Source organism: Brachyhypopomus gauderio, unplaced genomic scaffold (genome assembly GCF_052324685.1).
Source record: "Brachyhypopomus gauderio isolate BG-103 unplaced genomic scaffold, BGAUD_0.2 sc45, whole genome shotgun sequence".
NCBI classification, from domain to species: Eukaryota; Metazoa; Chordata; class Actinopteri; order Gymnotiformes; family Hypopomidae; genus Brachyhypopomus; species Brachyhypopomus gauderio.
Window position 1 is genome coordinate 230,733 of NW_027506871.1, and position 23,115 is coordinate 253,847.

Below are 23,115 nucleotides of genomic sequence, written 5' to 3' on the forward strand. Positions count from 1 at the left end.
CTATGGATATCCGTGGATATGGCATGTCGTGTGACTAATCAGTATCACCTGTGACTCGTCTCGTAATCACGTGGGGTTAATGTGGTTTGTCTATTTAATGTGCGCTCGCGCAGTGTCCTGTGCTCGTCGTTGTCTAATGTTTACACGTTGCTGTGTGTTAATGTGTTTGTTGCTCGTGCGCTACTGCGCTGTATCTGTTCGAAATAAACGAAGTGACGTCAGACCCGAGGATTCCGTGTCTCATCCTTGGCTGCGCCCGTGCGTCACAGTCCTTTATTAACACACTCTTCAGAGCGGAATTTGTCTCCTATGTTTACGTGTCATTTAAAGAACAATCTAAGTATGGCTCTTAGAAATAATTAATAATCAATAACAAAATAAATAATCAATAGTAAGTGATACAACCATGTGATAGTGATTCTATGAATCATTAAAGAAGTGTAAGCCTGCACATGTAGAGGTAGAGTGTAGTCTGCACATGTAGAGGTAGTGTGTAGGCAGGACACTACGACACACTGGGTCTGGGCTCCATGTCTCTCCTGTCACAGTTCCTCACAGGTACAATAACAGAGTAATAATCAACAATAATCAGATCTGATGATGTTAATGAAGGGACCCAAGTAGACTAAACCCCATATTCCTGAACACACAGTGCTAATGCAGGACTGAAGTCTCCAGTGCTGTTACTATATTAACGTCTGTATTGGAGTGTCAGTTTCTACAGTTAATATTATGATGTGAATTAATTTTCCACTGTAAGACCACACCATCTCTGTGATGTCATAGCTGAGTTTGATTGTGTTACAATGTGATCAAGTATTTGATATGACAATTTGAACTACAATTACTTAAACAAATATGTCCTTTTGTTTTTATGAGTTCTGGTTTTATTTGAGTTTCATTCACATCCTTGATCAGGAGTTTTGTAAACTGAATTCTGGGCTGTTTCATCCTCAGTAGGTATCAGTGTTCATGTCTCTCTCTGATAGGTCTCAACAGACTACAGAGATGTCATTCAAGAATAGATTTAGCCGTGTTTCCTTTACACTGAGTAAAATACTCAAATACATTGTGATGGAAAATGCCATGTTGCTGGTTTTCTCATATGGACATTATTTTTTAACATTGCGTGTGACAGAATGAGGAAGTCTTAGGTGTTACAAAACTTGTTCTTGACAGACGCTAAATCCCCCCCCCCTAAATAATGAGAAGATTGTGCTTATGCAGACATATTGATATTAACGAATGTCTGTTCTGTATGTAAATGACCCAGCCCTCAATTTATATAAGGACTGGCAAAATGAAATGTGGAGGTGATTATGTGACGTTCGTGGGTCGCCAAAGGACGAGACACAGAATCCTCCTTTTGACTGACGTCACTTTTATTTTACTCAACAAATAGCGCGTAAAGCGCACGAAGAACATGTAATGATCACGGATACGTGTACACTTTAGACAACGACGAGCACAGGACACTGCGCGAGCGCACATTAAATAGACAAACCACATTAGCCCCGCGTGATTACGAGACGAGCCACAGGTGAGACGGATATTCACAGGACATAACCACACCCACGGAGATCCACAGGCGCAGACGAGTAGACGAAGACGACGTAGACACACGCCCAAAAGGGAGGGGCCGGGGTCCTCAACATGACAGATTACAGCACACACATAATTTGAACTAAAATTAATAGGTCTGTCAGTAAGAATAGTCAAATGGGCACCACCTATTGTTAATTTATGATAAACTAAGGACACATCATTGCAGTACACAAAAGCATAATAATTTATTTTATTTATCTTTTACTTATTCTAATTTTCTTTTTTATTTTCTCTCAGTTTCCAGTTTTATTGCTTTTTATTATCTTCTTATATTATTTATCTCTTAATCATTTTATCTTAAATCATTTTATCTTTAAATATTGTAAACGTTTTAATTTCTATATGATTTTATTATTTAAATAATTTTGATTTCTATTTTCATTCTGTGAAAAATCTTTTAATCTGTTTAAAATTTTTATGTATTCTATTTTGTGGGCAATGGCCTTCCCAAGGTGACAGACCTCGGGTCGTAATAAGCTTCTTCTTTTCTTGTGTGAAGCACTTTGAATTGCCAGTGTGTATGAAAGGTGCTGTATAAATAAACTTGCCTTGCTTTACCACGTAATGTTAATTTATGATAAACTAAGAACACATCATTACAGTACACAACACCACCTAATGTTAATTTATGATAAACTAAGGACACATCATTGTAGTACACAACACCACCTAATGTTAATTTATGATAAACTAAGGACACATCATTACAGTACACAACACCACCTAATGTTAATTTATGATAAACTAAGGACACATCATTACAGTACACAACACCACCTAATGTTAATTTATGATAAACTAAGGACACATCATTGCAGTACACAACACCACCTAATGTTAATTTATGATAAACTAAAGACACATAATTACAGTACACAACAGCACCTAATGTTAATTTATGATAAACTAAGGACACATCATTACAGTACACAACAGCACCTAATGTTAATTTATGATAAACTAAGGACACATCATTACAGTACACAACACCACCTAATGTTAATTTATGATCAGTGATGGCTAAGTTACCTTGAGAAAGTAATCCGATTACTGATTACTGATTACTCCTTTTAAAAGTAACTTAGTTACGTTACATATTACTTGATTTTAAAAGTAACTACGTTAGATTACAAGTTACTTTAGTAGTTACATTCAGCAGCAAAATAAATTTTTCCAATACTCACTTTATTGGAAGTGCATTTTTAACAGTAACAATGTATTGAAGCAGGTTCGGTAACCGAGGCAGAAACTGCTTAATCCAAAAATCCCGAGGAGGGAAACTTTATTGATAACGCAACCCTGGCGCGCGCAGGCTCCGCCCCCCAGTGTCACTTAAAGGGCAAGACTCGCCGTGAGGAGTACGAGTTGCTACAGTATCTCCTGACATTACGTTTGTGTAGCTGCGCGGTATTATTTGTAAATTTATTTGTAAACGTAATACAAGCGAACTGGGGTGGATTTCCCAAAACGTTCGTAGCGCCAAGTACTTCGTAACCTCGTATGAAGCTACGAACATTTCGGGAAACCCACCCCAGTTCAGTCAGACAGCTTGTGAAACGAAATACCATTACAATTTCAAGCATTTTAAAGTAGGCTACGTTAGTCAAAATTCCAGCACTTTTCAAACGTGAAACACAAAGCAACATTAAAATTGGTCAGGTAAATGTTCCTTCCCCTGTTTTTGAGGGGTGTTTCTTTATACTACCACATCGTTACGGGAGGACACAGCAAAGAATGACTTGTAAAACGTGCTCGCGCTCTCACAGGGTCACGTGCAGCGTGCGGAGTCGAGCGCTACGGTCAGACGCAAAAGTAGAACTGAGCCAGGAAGAAAGCAAAAATATATATTTTACTAGGGAAAATATAAATAGTAACGCACAGTTATTTGGATAAGTAACTTTAATCTGATTACTGGACTGGAAATAGTAGCGCGTTATATTACTCGTTACCGAAAAAAGTGGTAAGATTAGAGTAATGCGTTACTAAGTAACGCGTTACTGACATCACTGTTTATGATAAACTAAGGACACATCATTGTAGTACACAACACTACCTAATGTTAATTTATGATAACTATGGTCCAGAGCGAGTAGAGAAAGTTCCAGAATGTGTGTCAGTCTTTGTGTTCTCAGACTTTGTGATCCAACTACAAGCTCCACTGGCCCCGCTGAGTCCAACTGACTAGAGATGTGGGGGGAGCGCCACAGAGAATGGATCAGACCAACTGACTAGAGATGAGGAGGGAGCGCCACAGGGAACGGATCAGTCCAACTGACTAAAGCTGAGGGGGGAGCGCCACAGGGAACGGATCAGTCCAACTGAGTAGATATGAGGGGGGAGCGCCACAGGGAACGGATCAGTCCAACTGTCTAGAGATGTGGGGGGAGCGCCACAGAGAATGGATCAGACCAACTGACTAGAGATGAGGAGGGAGCGCCACAGGGAACTAATCAGTCCAACTGACTAAAGCTGAGGGGGGAGCGCCACAGGGAACGGATCAGTCCAACTGAGTAGATATGAGGGGGGAGCGCCACAGGGAACGGATCAGTCCAACTGACTAGAGATGTGGGGGGAGCGCCACAGGGAACGGATCAGTCCAACTGACTAGAGATGAGGGGGGAGCGCCACAGGGAACGGATCAGTCCAACTGAATAGAGATGAGGGGGGAGCGCCACAGGGAACGGATCAGTCCAACTGAATAGAGATGAGGGGGGAGTGCCACAGGGAACGGATCAGTCCAACTGACTAGAGATGTGGGGGGAGCGCCACAGGGAACGGATCAGTCCAACTGACTAGAGATGAGGGGGGAGCACCACAAGGAACGGATCAGTCCAACTGACTATAGAGAGACAGAGCAGGTAAGACACAATTTTCTTTTAAAAATACAAACACCACATCTATTGATACATTCCAAGATAACAATGTTGACGTGTGGTTTGTAGTGTATGACACTGAAACGTTTAGGGAAATGCCTGTGATCTCAATAAATGTGTTTGGTCATGATATGATGTTTGTAGTTGATTCAGGGAGGGTCAGTCATTGATTAGGAAGTAGGACCTTATTATTAATGTGCCCCCATTTTCATGCAGAAAATTAAGCACAAAAGGGGCATCAGGGGAGTCAGAGATCAGATGTGTGTGTGAATCAGGACGAGAGATCCTTCATAGTTCTTTACTTCCCAGTGTTTGTCCTGTAAACTTGAACGGGAGAGATTTGATGTGTGTAATGGCTGAAACACGAGAGACTGAGATGTTGATGGCACCAAACCGTGGATTGCGTGCGAGGCTGTTTGCATGGAGGCAAAAGACCGCTGTATGTGTGTAATTGTAAACTGTGAACTAACACTCTAACACGAGTGACTGAGATGTTGATATCACCAAACTGAGGAACATGTACAGAACTGTCCACATAGTGTTATGAAGACAGAGGACCTTCATGTAAGTGTCATAGTGTGAGATGGACCTGATGAAATGTATGAAAAGATGTTGTTTAAAGATAAACAGTCCAACCGTGAAAGGCTGTGACTGGTGGACGTGTACTGGTCTCCTAAGAACTCACTCAGCTATTGTGGTTCAACACTCTGATGGTGCAAGAACTGAGTTCTCATTCACACCCTCAGGTCCTTTATCTGTACAACACTGTGAGTGATAGTGTGTTGCTTTCAGCTTACTAACATTCCTCCCCATGTCTCCTTAATTGAAAGTGTGCAAAACAAAAACCCGTGACATAGTTCCAAATTAAGGATATAATTACCAGCGGTCAACTGGTACAAAGACAAGACATATATAGGCAAACAAACGACCCTCAGGTGAGACGGATTACGGGCTCCGCCCACCTGAGGGACACACATGACGTCACCAAACAACAACAAACACAGCCGCTGTGGACGGAGGCGACCGGTAGGGGGCCGCCTCACCGTGACAATAGGCAATGACACACAGACTACATATTCTAATGGCACTGACAAGTTGATTGACCTAAATATTTGCTTTGGGGCAAAAACAAAGAATGTTGAGTGAAGTATCTGCTTTTGCAGGTATTTCATTGAGTTTTGCTGTTTCCACTTTTGAGAAATGAACTTGTTGTGATGCCAATGATGAACGATGATGTGAGAAATGTACTAAATCAACTGAGTTAAAAATATAATGTAATTTAAATAAAATAGTATTGTAGAATGTTGATTGTTATGATTGGTGCTGTTATTAAAACTACTGTTTTACTTCTATTTCTGTGATGGTTGTGAAGCATGAAGATTTAGAGAAGTTTAGAGACATTTAGAGAAGTTAAAAAGTAAATAGTATTCTACAGTAACACAAGCCCCATGTTGTTAAAGAGTTGTTAATAAGAATGACACCAGTGTTAGACCAGTAAGATTAGCAGGAGGAAACACCGCCCCCTGCTGTTTTAACATTTATGTTTTTCCTCACTAGCAGAAATGTGGTTGCTGCTCCATTATGTGAACAAAGGCTCATAAAGATCTTGACCTGTTTGTGTGTGAATACCTGTTCATATGTGAAATGGTTCTGGTCTTTTAAATCTGTGTTCCTACCTTACACAGGTTCCCCACATTTAGTTCAGCTGTTGTCACTCAAAGACCAAAACAGTCAACTCAGACTCCACAGTCAACTCTGATTCTGACTCCAAGGTCTCCACTCAGAACTACTGTCAATCACTTAATTCACCACTAGATGGAGCGAGAACTCAACAAAAGCTTTCAGCAGCATAAATAATGTATATTAACATAAACACATCTTTACTGTAGGGACAAGGTCTGGCATCATGACATAAAAGTCAACAAATTTACAAATAATTGCTCAAACATATATCAAAATATAGTGTAAATGCTCAAAATAAGACTGTGTGTAATGCAGAGTTAAATGTGAAATTAGACAGATCTCTATGGATCCTACTTGACTGTGTAGAAGAGATGTGTGATCTGTGTTCAACAGTGTTGCTACTCAGTAAGGTCAGTGTATAAGGAGCTGAATTTACCTCTACAGTCTTGATATTAAATGTGACTAAGTCTAATGTCTAATGTGTTTCACACGGTGCTTGTTAGATAAAGTGTATAATGTGTGTGTGTGTAGCATGGTATTGTGCAAAACTAAATATGTCAGGGACACACTTCACACTATAAAATTGGACACTGCTAAACATGAGAGAACAGAGAGAGAGAGAGAGAGAGAGAGAAAGAGAGAGAGAGAAAGATATAAGAAGCAGTGTGTTTCCAGAGCTCCACACCTGTTTGAGTCTCTTGATTAAAGATGCTGGTGTGTGTGTTTCTCCTCTACTGTGGACTACAGGTGACTGCAGGTGAGTTCTACATGTGTATCTGTGTGTGTCTTCATGCTGTGTGTGTGTAGCACTGCTGTGTGTACGATAGAGGACATGGAGACAACCCCAGCACCTGGGTTTAGTTATTAGTGTTTGATATTGACCTGTCCTCTGGGTTTAGTTACTAGTGTTTGATATTGACCTGTCCTCTGGGTTTAGTTACTAGTGTTTGATATTGACCTGTCCTCTGGGTTTAGTTACTAGTGTTTGATATTGACCTGTCCTCTGGGTTTAGTTACTAGTGTTTGATATTGACCTGTCCTCTGGGTTTAGTTACAAGTGTTTGATATTGACCTGTCCTCTGGGTTTAGTTACTAGTGTTTGATATTGACCTGTCCTCTGTGTTTAGTTAGTAGTGTATGTATGTATGTATGTATGTACGTATGTGTGTATGTATGTATGTGTGTGTGTGTGTGTATGTGTGTGTATGTATGTATGTATGTATGTGTGTATGTATGTATGTATGTGTATGTATGTATGTATGTATGTATGTATGTGTGTGAGTGTGTGTATGTGTATGTATGTATGTGTGTGAGTGTGTGTATGTGTATGTATGTATGTATGTATGTGTATGTATGTATGTATGTGTGTGATTGTGTATGTGTGTATATGTATGTATGTATGTATGTATGTATGTATATGTGCATGTATATATGTGTGTATTTATGTATTTGAACATGTTACTAGTCGGGTCTATGAGGTTCTTCTCATTTTACCAAAGACATTAAGAGAATGTTTAGAGAAACAATAGATAACACAAGAGATTTGATCAGAGGTGGGTAGAGTATTCAACAATTTTACTCAAGTAAAAGAACTGTTACTTGAACCAAATGTTACTCAAGTAAAAGTAAAAGTATGCATCCAAAAATTTACTTGAGTAAAAGTAAAAAAGTACTTTGATTAAAAGCTACTCAAGTAGTGAGTAAATGCATGAGTACTGTCTCGTGTCAGTAAATTACATCATGGGAAATTGAATTACTGGAAACAATGACTTTTATTGATAACAAAAATTATTTATTATAAATATAATATATAAAAAATATTATTTATAATACGTATTTTTGTTTGTTCCTAATTATTAGGCATGTGTAACTTTAATGTGTTCCACAAAGGCACTAACTGATGAGACTGTCAGCCAATACGTGTAGCTACAACTTGACGCCAACTGAATCAATTTATAGCAAACTAAATCATCATATATTGCTAGTGTGTACACTCAGAGTGTGAACTGGTTTTTAGTATTGCACTGCGTTACATTTAATAATTAGGGGAGACCGGGTATGGTTGTAAGATGGGGAGAGTTGTAGCATCATCAATTCCATCGATTACGGATAAGATAGGAGTCATATGATCATTTCAGTATTTACCCAATTCCTCCCTGATCCCACATGGTGAATATCAAGGCTGTAAACAGGCACACGCAGATTCCATCGAGAAAAAAAACTGATTTTGAGGTGAGAAAGTACATTTCTGAATCAAGACTTTATTTTGTTTAGTACTTATACTATTGCAGATAAAACCATATGAATTATATTAAACTGTAGTTTCTCAGGTAAATTGTGTTGCATTCCCCTGTTAATTTCAAATCACCTTGCTAATACAGCTAGTTAAACACTGGCTGATAGGGGTGGGGATGGTTGTAACACAGCTTTAAAACGTGTTACAGCCATCACCTTACATACAACTCAGAAAACTATTGATTTTTTTATAATTTTAATGAAAGACTGACAGAGGTGTGCCTGCAAATGTTTTTAAAAGAAGCATCTGATGAGGTCACAAATAAGGGCAAGTCAGTCAGATCAGTTGCAAAGGCACATGGAACACACACACACACACACACACACACACACACACACACACACACACACACACATTGACGTTGGTTATTATTTGACCTACATGTTCTTTACACAGGTACATTGTATTAGTGTTCATTAAGCATACATATTGTTAAATAAGTTTGTTCTAGTACACTAATTTACACACCCACACACACTCCTGAGTAAAACAGAAAGTGCATATGAGTTATGGTCAGTCACAGAGAGAGATACATTGTTCTGGATTGTTATTTTATTTTAAAAATATATAATTTTTGAAGCATTTTGCATGGCGTGGCATCTGTTTTTGCTTCTTTTGTCTAATTGTTACAACTTACCCAGCATGTGTTACAACCTACCCCAATTCAAACCTTCAATTGAAGTTTGAATTGGTGCCATTTGTAGTAAACAAATGGGTGTACTTTGTATAAAAGTTTGAGAAGTCTAGCTCAAAAATTCAGTGAGTTACAGGTGCTGAAGCAAAAAGTGTTACAACCATACCCGGTCTCCCCTACATCATACAAACGTCGTACCTCAGAGATATAGCATTACACATAATTATACATACGGCAAACTTATTGCATCATGTTTCCTCAAATTTGATGTTGAGTTCTTGTAGGCTGAAATGTCCACACGTTTGGCAGACACAACTGACAGCGCATTATATAAATGTCCTTTTACACGTTTGTAATGTAAACATTGGCTGTATGAGGTCTGGGATGCTCGGTAGGTTTTTCTGTCACTTTCTTGCTACTGGTGAAGAAAGTTTGCGTATGTGATCACGTGACTGACCGGCTTCATTTGATTGGTCACTCGTACTCGGGTGACGAAACGTTGGTCAGTCTTCTCACTGAAAAGACGAATTATTTACAAAACTAAAGTAACGGTAGCACGTGACGCAAATCCGATTGTAACGGAGTAAAAGTCGCATTTTTCTCAGCACATATTTACTCAAGTAAAAGTAGAAGTCGTTCATATTAAAACTACTCCTACAAGTACATTTTTGTCCAAAAAGCTACTTGAGTAAATGTAACGGAGTAAATGTAACACGTTCCTACCCACCTCTGGATTTGATATGAGGAATATCAATGAGGCGGAGCCAGAACTCCAGGTACAGAGTGGGTGTGGTTCATGGCCACACCCACAACCCTGTGTTGTGTGTGGGGTATTTACTGTGTGCAGGTTCTCCTCACACTGTTCTCTCTACATTATTTCCTGCAGCAGGAAGGTTGTCATGTTGATGTGTTCATCTCTGTGATACTCTGATGAACATCTGTACAAGTATTTACACCACTATGTGAACGTGTGTTGTGGTGTCTCTGTTCTGTGTGTGTGTGTGTGTGTGTGTGTGTGTGTGTGTGTGTGTGTCCACTATGTGAATGTGTGTTGTGGTGTTTGTTCTCTGTGTGTGTGTGTGTGTGTGTGTGTGTATGTGTGTGTGTGTCTGTGTGTGTGTGTGTGTGTGTCCACTATGTGAACGTGTGTTGTGGTGTCTCTGTTCTGTGTGTGTGTTCACTATGTGAACGTGAGTTGTGTGTGTGTGTGTGTGTGTGTGTGTGTGTGTGTGTGTGTGTGTGTGTGTGTGTGTGTGTGTTCATTCCTCCTCTTGTCTCATGTGTTAAACTGATCTCATGATCATCTGAAGATTCATCCTGGTCATCCTCCTCCACACAGTGGATCTTCTCAGCTTTCTTTGTTCATTACAAACCTTCACAAAGTTCTTCACTGGGACACACTGTCCTTGCTGGATGTTGTTGTGGTGTCTGTTTGTCTTCACATCGTGAGAGACGTCTGATCTCCACACACCCCCGTCATTCTTTACGCACTTTCTGCCAGTTCGTTATTTCCTGATAGTTTTTGATACATCAACTGTGTCTCTATCAGACCAGACTGTGTCCCCAACGAACCAGACTGTGTCCCCAACAGACCAGACTGTGTCACTAACAGACCAGACTGTGTCCCCAAGGAACCAGACTGTGTCCCCAACGAACCAGACTGTGTCCCCAACGAACCAGACTGTGTCCCCAACGGACCAGACTGTGTCCCCAACAGACCAGACTCCATGTTCTTCATTCTGCTGTGTTTTTGTCTTGTCTGGTACAGTCTGTTCCAACATCAGTTCCTCCTCCACTCACAGAACAGTGCATTAGAGATCACTGACTGAAGTAATGAATGTGTGGTACACTGCAGGTAGAAGGTGATGATGGTTTTATTGCACTGTGTCTTCTGCAGGTTGCACCAGGATGGAGTCTCAAAAATTCCATGTCAGTCGTTCCCCAGGAGAGTCTGTACTGCTGTCCTGCCGTTGTCCAGACAACCATGACATCATCAAATGGACCGTTGGATCTTCACTTCAGTCTACAGATCGCACTGTGGTGTCTAATGAGGCAGGACGCTACAGGGGCAGAGTCTCCATATTTGATCAAACACCCTCCAGTAACTTCTCTCTGCTCATCTTAAACCTCAGGGAAGAAGATGCTGGAAATTACTACTGTGGAAAGTCTACATATGTCAACCTAAACGTTAGAGGTGAGTCACTCACATCCCAGTTCCAGCAGTGTGTAGAGGCAGTTTGGAAGTGTTCAGATGGTTTATGTTAGTGGTCAAGAGTCTAAGGACACATGCTGGAAAGGTTTTTCTGTTTGTCAACTGAACATTAAAACAAACTGCACAAAAACACAAAATGACAATGTAGGCAAGTCAAGGCAAGTTTATTTATACAGCACCTTTCATACACACTGGAGACTCAAAGTGCTTCACACACAAAAGAAAGAAGCTCATTAGGACGGTGTAGATACCATGCTAAACCAGCAGGTGGCAGTACCACCGGCAACACATTGAACTAGCTTGCCTTGATGGAAGAAAGGGTGTGTTTATAGTATGTGGTATTGTCGTGGAAATTTTCTGGAAATGGATGAGGACTCAGACGTGGTTAAAATGATTAATTTATTACAAAAATATAAATATATAAATAGGAAAAACACAGATACAAGACAGACACAGACATGAGAGTCTAATTCAAGCATGACAACTCTGAAGGCAGGGGGGCAGTCCCCCTGCTTATATACAATCTTAAACACAATTCAGCAGTTCTAACAAGCAGGTTATCTTTAGCACAGCATGTTCTAAAATATAGGCGCCCAGCAGGCTTCTTTGTCTCACGTGTGTGTATCTCCCAATATGGACTTCCGTAGAGTTAGCGGAAGCAACTGATGTATCAGTTGAACACAGAGAAAGCTAAATGACCCAAGACTAGTAGCCTAATGACTACCAGTTAACAGAGTGCTCTTACCCTCAGCACTCTCCCTGACCTGGGTCACAGTATAGCACACATGCATAATATGAACTAAACATGGTTACACTGAAACACACTACTTCATTATTGTAGTCCTTCTGCTTAATCAGAATGGACATGTACTAAATCATAAAGTTCATAATGATCTCTTATAATCTAAACATGATCTAATAAATAACTTCTGTCACAGTATCCAGGTGTTTAAATACCCTGATCAACCAACCATCTCTCTCTCTCTGGTTTGACCTGAACCTAGGTTAGACCTATTTAAGAGAGGCTCATCCATGTCTATCTCTGGTTTGACCTGCACCTAGGTTTGTCAGGGCTGGCTCGGATGCTTTTCCTCCAGCCGCCACTAGAGGCTCCCGAGTCAGTCCCAGTGTTTTGCCTGCTGCCAGTCTCTTCCCCTGGCATCCTTAGTTTAATTTAATGCGTTGAGTTTTTCAGCGTCTTTTGATTGCCTTTGTTAATTTTCTCCCGTCTCTCTACGGTTGAGTTTTCCGCATTGCTTTTTGTTCTCTATTGTCCCGTGTACGTATGGTTTCGTTTTATTTTCTGCGCATTGATTTTTTTTCTCATTGATTTGCGTTGGTGATTCTTTGTTGGGAGTGCACGCTTCTCTCTCACACTGTCTACTGGCTCTGCAACTCTTACTCTGCAACCCTTCTCTCTGTTTTTACACGCGGTGTGTACACTCCCACGTTACAAGGTTAGGCCTATTTAATAAAGTCAAAGTCAAATTTATTTATATAGCGCTTTTCACAACACACGTTGTCACAAAGCAGCTTTACAATCGTATGGGTCCAGATCCCTAATGAGCAAGCCAAAGGCGACAGTGGCGAGGAAAAACTCCCTATAGGGTGGGGATTAGGAAGAAACCTCGGGAGGACCAAGACTCAAAAGGGAACCCATCCTCCATTGGGCGGCCCGTTAACACAAGTCTGTGGTTGCAGGGTGGTTCCACAGTTTCACAGCAACAGTCAAGGCTCCTGTTCCCTGGCCAAGCAGCCTCAGTCCCCTCAGTGCAGGTGGTGGGCCTCAGGTGGTGGGCCTCAGGCGGGCCAGCATCAGCACGATCCCTCGTGGCAACGACTCATCCAACCCCGGCATCAGCACATCCACCGGCAAGCCAGACCATCCCCCAGGTGCCTGGATCCAATCATCTTGGGTGGAGGCATGCAAGAAGATAGAAATACAGACTGAGTGGACATGGATTTAAACCACCATTAATTTAAATGTACATAGCTCACGTGCCAGTGATGAGCATGTGGCTCCAGCAGGCTAATCTATAGCAGCATAACTAAAGGGAGGGGTTCAGAGGTGACCACAGTCATGAGGGCTCACTAAGACATTGCTTTCCAGTCAAGTCATTGTCACAAATAGAGTGATGCCATGACACAGCTGGATGACAGCATCAACATCTCAGATCACCAGAAATCTCAACGTCTGGGGGCCCCCAAGCCCCTACACCTTAGAAGGGGAATATTAGCTTAAGACTTGATTAAATAGGTGAGTCTTAAATCTAGATTTAAAGATTGGAACTGTGTCAGAATCTCAGATTGGAGCTGGAAGGCTATTCCATAATTGGGGGGCTTTAAAGGAGAAAGCTCTGCCTCCGGCTGTAGTCTTACAAATTTTTGGAGCTAGGAGAAATCCAGCATTTTGGGAGCGCAAAGGGTGAGATGGGTTGTAGTAAGCAATGAGTTCACTCAGATATTCTGGGGCGAGACCATTTAACGCCTTATAGGTTAACAGAAGAATTTTTAATTCAATGCGATATTTAATCGGAAGCCAGTGTAATAGCGCGAGAGTGGGACTAATATGATTGAATTTCCTAGCCTTAGTTAGGACTCTAGCTGCAACATTTTGTACAAGTTGTAGCTTCTTTATGGACTGTTTAGAGCATCCAATTAGAAGACTATTACAGTACTCCAATCTCAACGAGACAAAAGCATGGACCAGTTTCTCTGCGTCAGCTAATGAAAGTAAGTGTCTCAGCTTGGCAATATTACGTAAATGGAAAAAGGCAGCCTTAGTGACATTGCATACATGTCTGTCAAATGAAAGATCAGAATCAATAGTGACACCTAAACTTTTTGCAGTAGATTTAGGTGTTACTGAAAAACCATCTAGGGTAAGGGGAATATCAGCCCAATTGCTTCTAGCAGCTTTAGGCCCAAGAATCAGCACCTCAGTCTTGTCAGAATTCAGTTGAAGAAAATTAGATGCCATCCAGTTTTTAATGTCCTGGACGCAGTTCTCAATCTTGCGAGTTGTAGTGATATCATCTGGATTAGAAGATATATACAACTGAGTATAATCTGCGTAGCAATGGAAGCTAATACCATGCCTACGAATGATAGTGCCCAGTGGTAGCATATATAATGAAAATAATATGGGGCCCAGTACAGATCCTTGTGGGACACCATACTTTACTTTAGAATGCTCTGAGCATTCATTATTTACTAGTACAAATTGGTAACGATCTGTCAGGTAGGACCTGAACCAGGAGAGTGCTTGACCTCTTATGCTAATGAGTGTCTCCAGCCTAGTAAGTAGAATATTATGGTCAATGGTGTCAAAAGCAGCATTGAGGTCTAGCAGTATGAGAAAAGAAATGTGTCCTTTATCAGAGGATATTAAGAGATTGTTCAATACTTTAGTCAGTGCCGTTTCAGTGCTGTGATGAGCTCTAAATCCAGACTGAAATAACTCTTAAGACATGTTCTGTCTGTAAGAAGGAAGAGAGTTGAGAAGAAACTACTTTCTCAAAAATTTTGGATATGAATGACAGATTAGAAATTGGCCTATAGTTGGACAGTTCCTGGGGGTTAAGATCAGGTTTTTTAATTAGCGGCTTGATGACCGCAAGTTTAAATGAACTGGGAACGTAGCCCAGGCTCAGAGAATAATTTATTATAGTAAGCAACGGTTCTACATTGCTGTGCAGTAATTCTTTAAGTAGATGGGTTGGTACAGCGTCTAGTATGCATGTGGAGGGTTTAGCAGATTTCACCAGTGAAATAAGCTCCTCACGACCAGGGCATCGGAGGACTCTAACAGGGCATCGGAGCTGACCAGACAGCTGTCAAGGTGCATTGGCATGTTGACAGGCTCTGAGATAGCACTACTAATTTTTTCCCTAATTTTATCAATCTTATCATTAAAGAACTTCATAAAATTGTTACTGCTACACTCTAGTGCAGGCGTACTCAACTAAATTTGTCCGCGGTCCAATTTTGGCAGATACCTGTGACCTGAGGTCAGGTACGGCGGGGGTGGTGAACGTAAGTTGTTTAGCGGGGGGGGGGGGGGGGTGGCAAACGTAAGTTGTTGAGCTGGGTGGCGAACGTAACACTCATGACGGAGTGTTTTTTCAATAGCCCTGAAATAAATGCTACGGTTTTGTTTTGGTCCGTATACAGTTAATCAGGAATGAGATTGGGTCCAGACAGGACTGCGTTCGGGTCCGGATCCAGTTGAGTACCCCTGCTCTAGTGGAATTAGAGAATTGATTTGTTTGTGACTCCTCGTAAGGCTGGAAACAGTTTTAAAAAGGAGTCCTGAATTGTTTTTATGTTTTTCTATTAAGGCCGATAAGTATAAGGACTTTGCCGTATGGAGGGCATGCTTATATTCAATAAGGCTGCTTTTCCATGATAGTCTATACACTTCTAACTTTGAATTTCGCCATTTACGCTCCAGGATACACGTGGCTCGTTTGAGACTACGCGTGTGCTCATTGTACCATGGTGCTATTCTTCTCTCAGTGACTCTCTTATATCGTAATGGCGCAACTTTGTCTAAAGCTGTACGAAGGGAAGTCTCGACGTGCTCGGTGAAACGCTCTAGTCCTTCCGGAGCTACAAGTGAATCAGTGTTTGTCAGACCCGGTAAAATATCAGTGAGCGTGGCTATGGTGCTGGGTGTTATAGCTCGTTTAATTTGGTAGCGGGGTGGCCGATGAATACAGTCAGTTAAACACAACTCGTACGTTATGAGGCTGTGGTCAGAAACAGCCTCATTCTGAGGAAGAATTGCTAAACTGGATATGTCAATACCAAATGACAAGACCAAGTCTAAAGTATGACTACAGTTCTGACCATGTTGGAATAAACATAAACCGGCTGAGCTGCTCTGCTGTTTAAAGTTGGCGCCATTTTAGTTGCTTTGTTCTCCATAGGCAGGGTTGGCAGGTCCTACAAAAATATCCCGCACCCCGCGACCCCAGAAATTTTACCCGCGGCTGGATTTTCAAACAAGCCCAATTTGGCGTGAAAACCGCGAACCTGGCAATTCTGTCCATAGGAGAACTGAAACTACAACCCCAGCCTCCTCACGAGCGCACAAGCGTGCACACACACACTACTCTCCTCCCCTTTTTACACATACACACACACACACACACACACACTAGATACGCTGTCTTCACTGTCAATATACTGATCCTTGTTTATGCTGTTTGTTTTAGAATAGTTGGTTTTAAATAAAAGTATCATTTATTTTGACCAAATTGTCTGTGTTGATGTCATTCAAAAGTGTTTATCAACGAAAGTGCCCTTTTGAAACTTCGGTTTAAAAAAAAATATATTATTATTATCATCATTTTACTGAGGTCGGTTTGAAATGATCTTTTGAAAATCTGAGCGATTAAAAACAATGCCCTGTAATGAGCCACCACCTTGCACACACCCGACCTCTCTCTTCCTTTAACACCAGATGCGCTGCAGCAGCAGTTCAGTTCAGCGAGTGGAAGGAAGCGTCTTTAGCACAGCACACACGGTCACAGATAGACTTCTTCTCCCGTCCCCATCAGCCAGGTCACATACACATCAAGTCAAATCGTACCGTTTGCCCTCTCAGCCCAACGTGAAATCATCTTCTTGTGCATTTTCATGTCTCATACAGCACCAAACTACTAAGCATTTTTAGCCGACTGGTCACCTGATAAACTAGTCGCTCTAGCCCAAATCAATGATAGATAACGTGAGGACGACCACATACAAATAATTAAGGTACAGTTTGCAAATCTATGTGTTAAGCTGAACGTTTTCTGTTGTATAGGTTTTGTTAGGCAATATGAATTAACACATTCGTTTGTGAAAGAAGAAACAGGAAGTTCCCATTACCTGTGAAAAATGCCCATCTGCATTCATGTAATGACAACACTCAGTAGCCTATAACTCCTCCTACTTTTTGGTCTTTTTACTGTCTTAATTGTAGGCCTATATTGATTTACTAATTGCAAAATATATGCAACAAGGCCTGCAGACAGTGGAGGGTAAACAGAAGTTAACTGAAGGACTTAATGACTGTATATGTAACGGTCGGTGCGGCTAGAAGGACGAGGCACGAGTCCACTCCAGCTTGCACAGACGCATGTTTATGTACACACACACACCGCGGATGCGCACGTTTAATTATTACAAATAGACACAGTAACATATAGACTCCAACAACGACGAGTAAACACACGCCCAAAAGGGAGGGGTCGGGGACCGTAACGTGACAGATGCCCCCACCAAGGGCACTACCCGTCCCGGGGTGCCAACAGGACCAAGTGCTCCGAACCCACATCGATGGGCAGATCCGACGCGTTCAGTCCTGCGTCTGGGAGGTGACCGCCCTCGGTGGAGAGTCCACCATGAACAGCTTAGAACACCCTCCCTGGGAAGACCGGGGAAAACACGTTAGACAAACATAACGGCACGTTGACAAAAACACAAACAGGAACATTAATGGACAGTGGCACGAAAGGGAAAAGAGGATTTGGAACGAACACCGGGACAGACACAAACACTGGGACAGGCACACACACAAACGGAGCCAGGCTCCGCACTTGTAGGAGGGCTGTCAGGAGGGGAAACCCCCCAGAGCTGCAGACGCTGCCATAGGCGGTCCTCCTCCCACCCTTGCCGCGAATCCTCCTCCGGGTGCGGCGCGGCGGGCAGATGCGCTGTGTGCAGCGCGACTGGTCTCTCCGGTAGCCCCCGAGGGGCGCGCCGAAGGATGGCTCTGCTGCCGCTCTCTCTCTCGCCCCACCACGGGGCGTCGCCTTCCCCTGGTGAACGCCCCTCTGATCCGGCCTCTTGTGCGGTGCTCTCTCTCTCCGTCTCCGCCCGAACGCCAGATCATGGGCTCCACCAGGGTTTCGCCCCAGGACCAATCCATTACGGATAGGGAAATGGCTCCTCCCTCCGCCCTCTCTTTCCCCTCACCGTCTCTCCAGAGTATTCCGAGGGGGCCGGACTCAAATCCTCTTCCTCAGTGTAGAGCTCCCCTTCCAAGTACTCGTAGAAACCGGTGCACTCGGATGGGGGAGGGGTTACATCCTCTTCCTCTGACGCGGAGGGATCCTCCGAGAACACGGAAGATGGATGGCTCTTCTCTCCTTCCTCACCCTCACCGTAGTACTCGGTGGGGGCGGAGCATACCGAATGGGGATGGTCTTCCTCCTCTTCGCCCTTACCGTAGTACTCGGTGGGGGCGGAGTACACGGAAGAGGGATGGTCATCTTCCTCGACTTTCCCGTCGTACTCAGTGGGAACCAATCATACGGCCGGAGGAGGGTTCTCCTCTTCCTCCTCACCCTCGCCGTAATACTCGGTGGGGCCGAGTATACGGACGGAGGGGAGTTCTCCTCCTCCTCGGAGTCTGTCTCTGACTCCTCCCCCTTGAACTCGCTCTCGGGGGTCTTCTCCGTGGAGCAGAGTTCGAGGGAGCCTACCCTCAGTGGCGTGCGGGCTCTGGTGGGAGCGAGGTGTCGCTCCTTCCACAGCTCTACAGCAGCCTGGCGGAAGTCTGCCATCTCAGCTATCTGGGTCTCTCTCGCCTGACGCAGCATAGCCGCACACACCGGGTCCTGCTGCATCTCCTTGAGGGTCGCGGGGGCGTTGCGGTGCTGGGCAGGGGATGGGGCATGGTGGTGCCTGCTGGGCCTCTTCCCCTTCTTGGCCCGGGTGGCATAGCCTGGCATCATATTCGGCTCGTCGTTCTGTAACGGTCGGTGCTGCTAGAACGCACAGGACGCTAGGACGAGGCACAAGTCCACTCCAGCTTGCACAGACGCACGTTTATTTACACACACACAGCGCGGATGCGCACGTTTAATTAAATAGACACAGTAACATATAGACTCCAACAACGACAAGCACAGGACACTGTGTGAACGCACATTAAATAGACAAACCACATAAACCCCACGTGATGACGAGATGAGCCACATGTAAGACGTAACCGCACCCACAAAGATACACAGACGCAGACGAGTAGACGCAGACAACGTAAACACACGCCCAAAAGGGAGGGGTCGGGGCTGTAACGTGACAGTATATAGTTAATATTGGATATGGATTTTATCAGTTGGCGGTGTGACTTTTTTCCATTGAAAGTTCACTTTTCATTCAACATGTGCATGTAATTTTTTTCATAATGAAGTGTTCCACGTGCGCTGGGAAAAAATTGCCCCCCTCAAGTACTTGCCCCCAAAATGTCTGTGCACGCCACTGTATCTTACATTAAATTACATGTGTAGAATAAATTATCCTTTCATCAAATTTTTTTCATGTTTTGCCATGAAGTTTTTCTGCAGACATCTGTATAAACATACATTCTCTCTTTTTTCCAGCGGTCCTCCCCTCTTGGAGTCGGAGAGGAGGCAAGACATCCCAAACAAGATGACATCATCTTCCTCTCTTCACACCCACCTGTCCACCACAACATGGAACACTCTATTACATGTTCGTCATAAAAATAATAAATATGCAGGGTGGATAAAATGAATAAATAAATGAATACATAAAGGAATAAAACTACTGCTGTTAAAACATGCTTTGCTTATCTTATTTAAAGCAAGAGATACTTCACCATAATCATACTGTCCACAGTTCCCATAGTCTGTTATTTCCACCTGGTTCCAAACCCCAGGCTTCTTATATGCCACGTAAAAGTATTGCCAAGGAGTTTGTATTAAACGAAATTTCCTCTTGCTATGACCTACTAAAAGGGATAAAACATGAACATCATTCAATCTGTTTAAAAAGGCCCACCCCAGTCTGGTCCAATCTCTAGAGTAACCCAGAGGTTGGTGGAAGTGCGCTCCCCTGTCCTGTCAGTCTGCTGGCCCAGCAGAGGTTCTCCCCCTGCCCACTGTCCCTTTTCAGAACACAGTTTCCTCAAGGAACGTCAGCGGGGGCCCAGGCCTGTCTTGGGGTTACGGGGACCTCCCTGCGTGCAGCCTCAGCCCCCTCCTCCGAATGACGATGCCCGGTGCCCCCCGCAGCGTCGATCTTACCTCTTTGCAGCAGAGCGTGCGGTGGCACCGTAACACGTTTCCCCACCAGCAGGTTTCTTGAGGTCCACAGGGCGGTCTTTGCACAATTTAGGGTGAGCCAGAGTGCTGCAAACTCTTTTCCTGGTAACTTTTCCACTCCATGGCCCACTACGTGCACCGCTAGCCGGGCACCTTTTCGGGTGGACCTCACCTGCTGGCAGGTTCGGGCATGATAGGGGGCCGATCTTGGGACCCACAGGTCCATCGCCACCTCACACTCCCAGAAAATGTGCCCCACCGTCTCCAGTCTGCCGCAACCCAGATGTGGACAAATAGCAGAGGCCGCCATGCCCCGGGAGTGCATGACTGCCCGGAGGATCTGGGAGGATCTCATGGGCAACCATCCATGCTAGATCTGTTTCTTTGTTCTGCAGAACAGGGTGCGCTACATTCCTCCACATTCTCTGGGCTTCCAAGCAATTGTGATGCATTAAACATACTGAGACACAGATGTATGCAAATGGGGTAGGAGAGGCCTGTAGGCATTTATAGGCTGGGAAACAGGAGAGTTAGATGATAGGGAGTTGTGTCAGTAGGTGGAGACTGAGTGGGGGTGTGTCCTTGTGTGGGTGTGTCAGTAGGTGGGGACTGTGAGCGGGGACGTGTCCTTGTGTAGGTGTGTCAGTAGGTGGGGACTGTGAACGGGGGCGTGTCCTTGTGTAGTTGTGTCAGTAGGTGGGGACTGTGAGCGGGGGCGTGTCCTTGTGTAGGTGTGTCAGTAGGTGGGGACTGTGAACGGGGGCGTGTCCTTGTGTAGGTATGTCAGTAGGGGGGGGACTGTAAATGGGGGTGTGTCCTTGTGTAGGTGTGTCAAGTACCCAGACATCACACCCACACCCTCCCCACATCACCTACTGCTCCACCCACCCAACGGCCTCAGTCCATACAGTCAAGTATCCAGACATTAACCTAATGACTGCAGTCCATTCAGACATTGACACCCCACTCCCCCACCACCACCTGCTACACCTCTTTTAAATCCTTTAACTGGTGACCCCTCAATCATATAAGCTGAGGCAGCGCAGCCTCCACCACAGCCCATCAACGCTGTACGCACGAGAACATTGTTAGTTTTTTCTATACTGTATTTACGATCAAAGCGAATCTAAATCTAGGGTCACGATGAAAAAACAGGTCTCAGGTATTGAATTGCAGTGCAAGTGAAGGTCTGGGGTGCTGTTCTTGCTGCGTGTGATTAGTTGGCTGGTGTTTAGATGGGGCTGTTGGATGGTGCTGTGATGACTTGTTTGAGGGACAGAGAGTATCATGCAAATACGTTTGCATATTCCTGGTTTCCCTTCCCATGTTATTCTGTCTTCCTTATTTAGTATTACTATTACCTGTGCTATCATTTGCATTTCTCTGTTGCTCACGTATCCCCGTTCACCTGGATCATGTTCACCTGGATCATGTTCACCTAGATCATGTTCACCTGGATCATGTTCACCTGGATCATGTCTTAGTCGTGTGTAGTTCTCTTCTTAGTCCCTGCTTTTGTCTAGTTGTAGTTCATTGTGTCTTCTTAGTAACCTGCTTAATCACTCCATTCTGTTGTTCATTTGTTGAGCTGTGTTCATGTTGTTTAATGCATGTTGTGTTCAGGTTTTTCTGTATTCATTTAGTATGTGTTCCTTGTCATTTCTGTGCTTCGTGGTTTTTAAGTACTCCTCGTTTCGCTGCCCCATCGTTGTAAGCTTGTCTCTGTTATCTGGTTTAGTTCTTCTTTATATCCGTGTTTGCTTTAGTGAGTATTCAGTTCGTTATGTTCTCGCCCCGTGTTAACTTATGTCTATGTATGTGATTCTGTCTCTTGTTGGTTTGGTATTTGTCCCATGCTACTTGGCATTGTCTGCATAGTATGTTTCCCTGTGTCTAGTATTCTCCCGTGCTTAGTTCTTCACTGTGTTTAGAGTTACTGTATTTATTTATTTAAATAGATTTCACTTTCCTGTACCTGCATCATCCCTTTCTCAGTTAAACATTACATAAGGCTAGCAGTTGTGCTTTTGTGAGTAACATGGCAGCTCTTCAAAGAGTGTTGGCTTTGAATAGAAGACATAATTTAAGAAGACGATGTAATCCATGAAACCATGTAGTTCTCCTAAATGCAGAACAGTGTTTAAATACGAACCCCCTAGATCTTCCAGATTATGTGCTGTGTGACAGATTTCGGTTGCGTAGGGGGGAGATCATGGCCCTCCTTGAACTTGTGCAGGAGGTGCTGACTAGAGGAATGAGGAGAAATTTTGAACTCAGCAGTTAACAATCAACAACGCTACAAATGTACCACAAGTGTACCACCCCGAGGCAAAAGAGGGGCCCAGTAGCGATAGTAGCACAACTGAAATTTGTCACATATATGTGTTAAACCAAAAATTGAAGGTAAGACAATTGAAATGGAATTAGACACAGGTGCTGCAGTTAGTCTGATTTCAAGGGAATTGTATGATGGGCTGAAGGTGGAGGCTGAAATTGATTGACTGTGTGAGGAGGGCATTATATCGCCTGTGAAGTTTAGCGATTGGGCCACACCCATTATGACCATTGTAAAAAAGAATGGAGACGTCAGGATTTGTGGTGATTTCAAGGTGCCAGTCAACCCTGCCCTGTGCGTAGAGAAATATCCAATCCTGTGCATCGAGGATTTATTCACATCTCTATTCACAGTAGGAGGACAACATTTCAGTAAGCTGGATTTGTCCCACACATACTTGCAAATGATTGTAGAATAA

At 43.4% G+C, this 23,115-nt stretch overlaps 1 protein-coding gene across 1 annotated transcript in view; it reads left to right on the top strand.

Moving 5' to 3' along the window:
• The first annotated feature begins 6,807 nt into the window (after positions 1-6,807).
• LOC143486767 (CD276 antigen homolog) overlaps positions 6,808-23,115 on the top strand; it is a 39,593-nt gene continuing 23,285 nt past the window's right edge. Inside the window, exons 1-3 of the mRNA XM_076986189.1 lie at positions 6,808-6,918; positions 10,989-11,285; positions 19,679-23,068. The gene's annotated coding sequence lies outside the window, so the exon portion shown is untranslated. The remainder of the gene's footprint in view (positions 6,919-10,988; positions 11,286-19,678; positions 23,069-23,115) is intronic.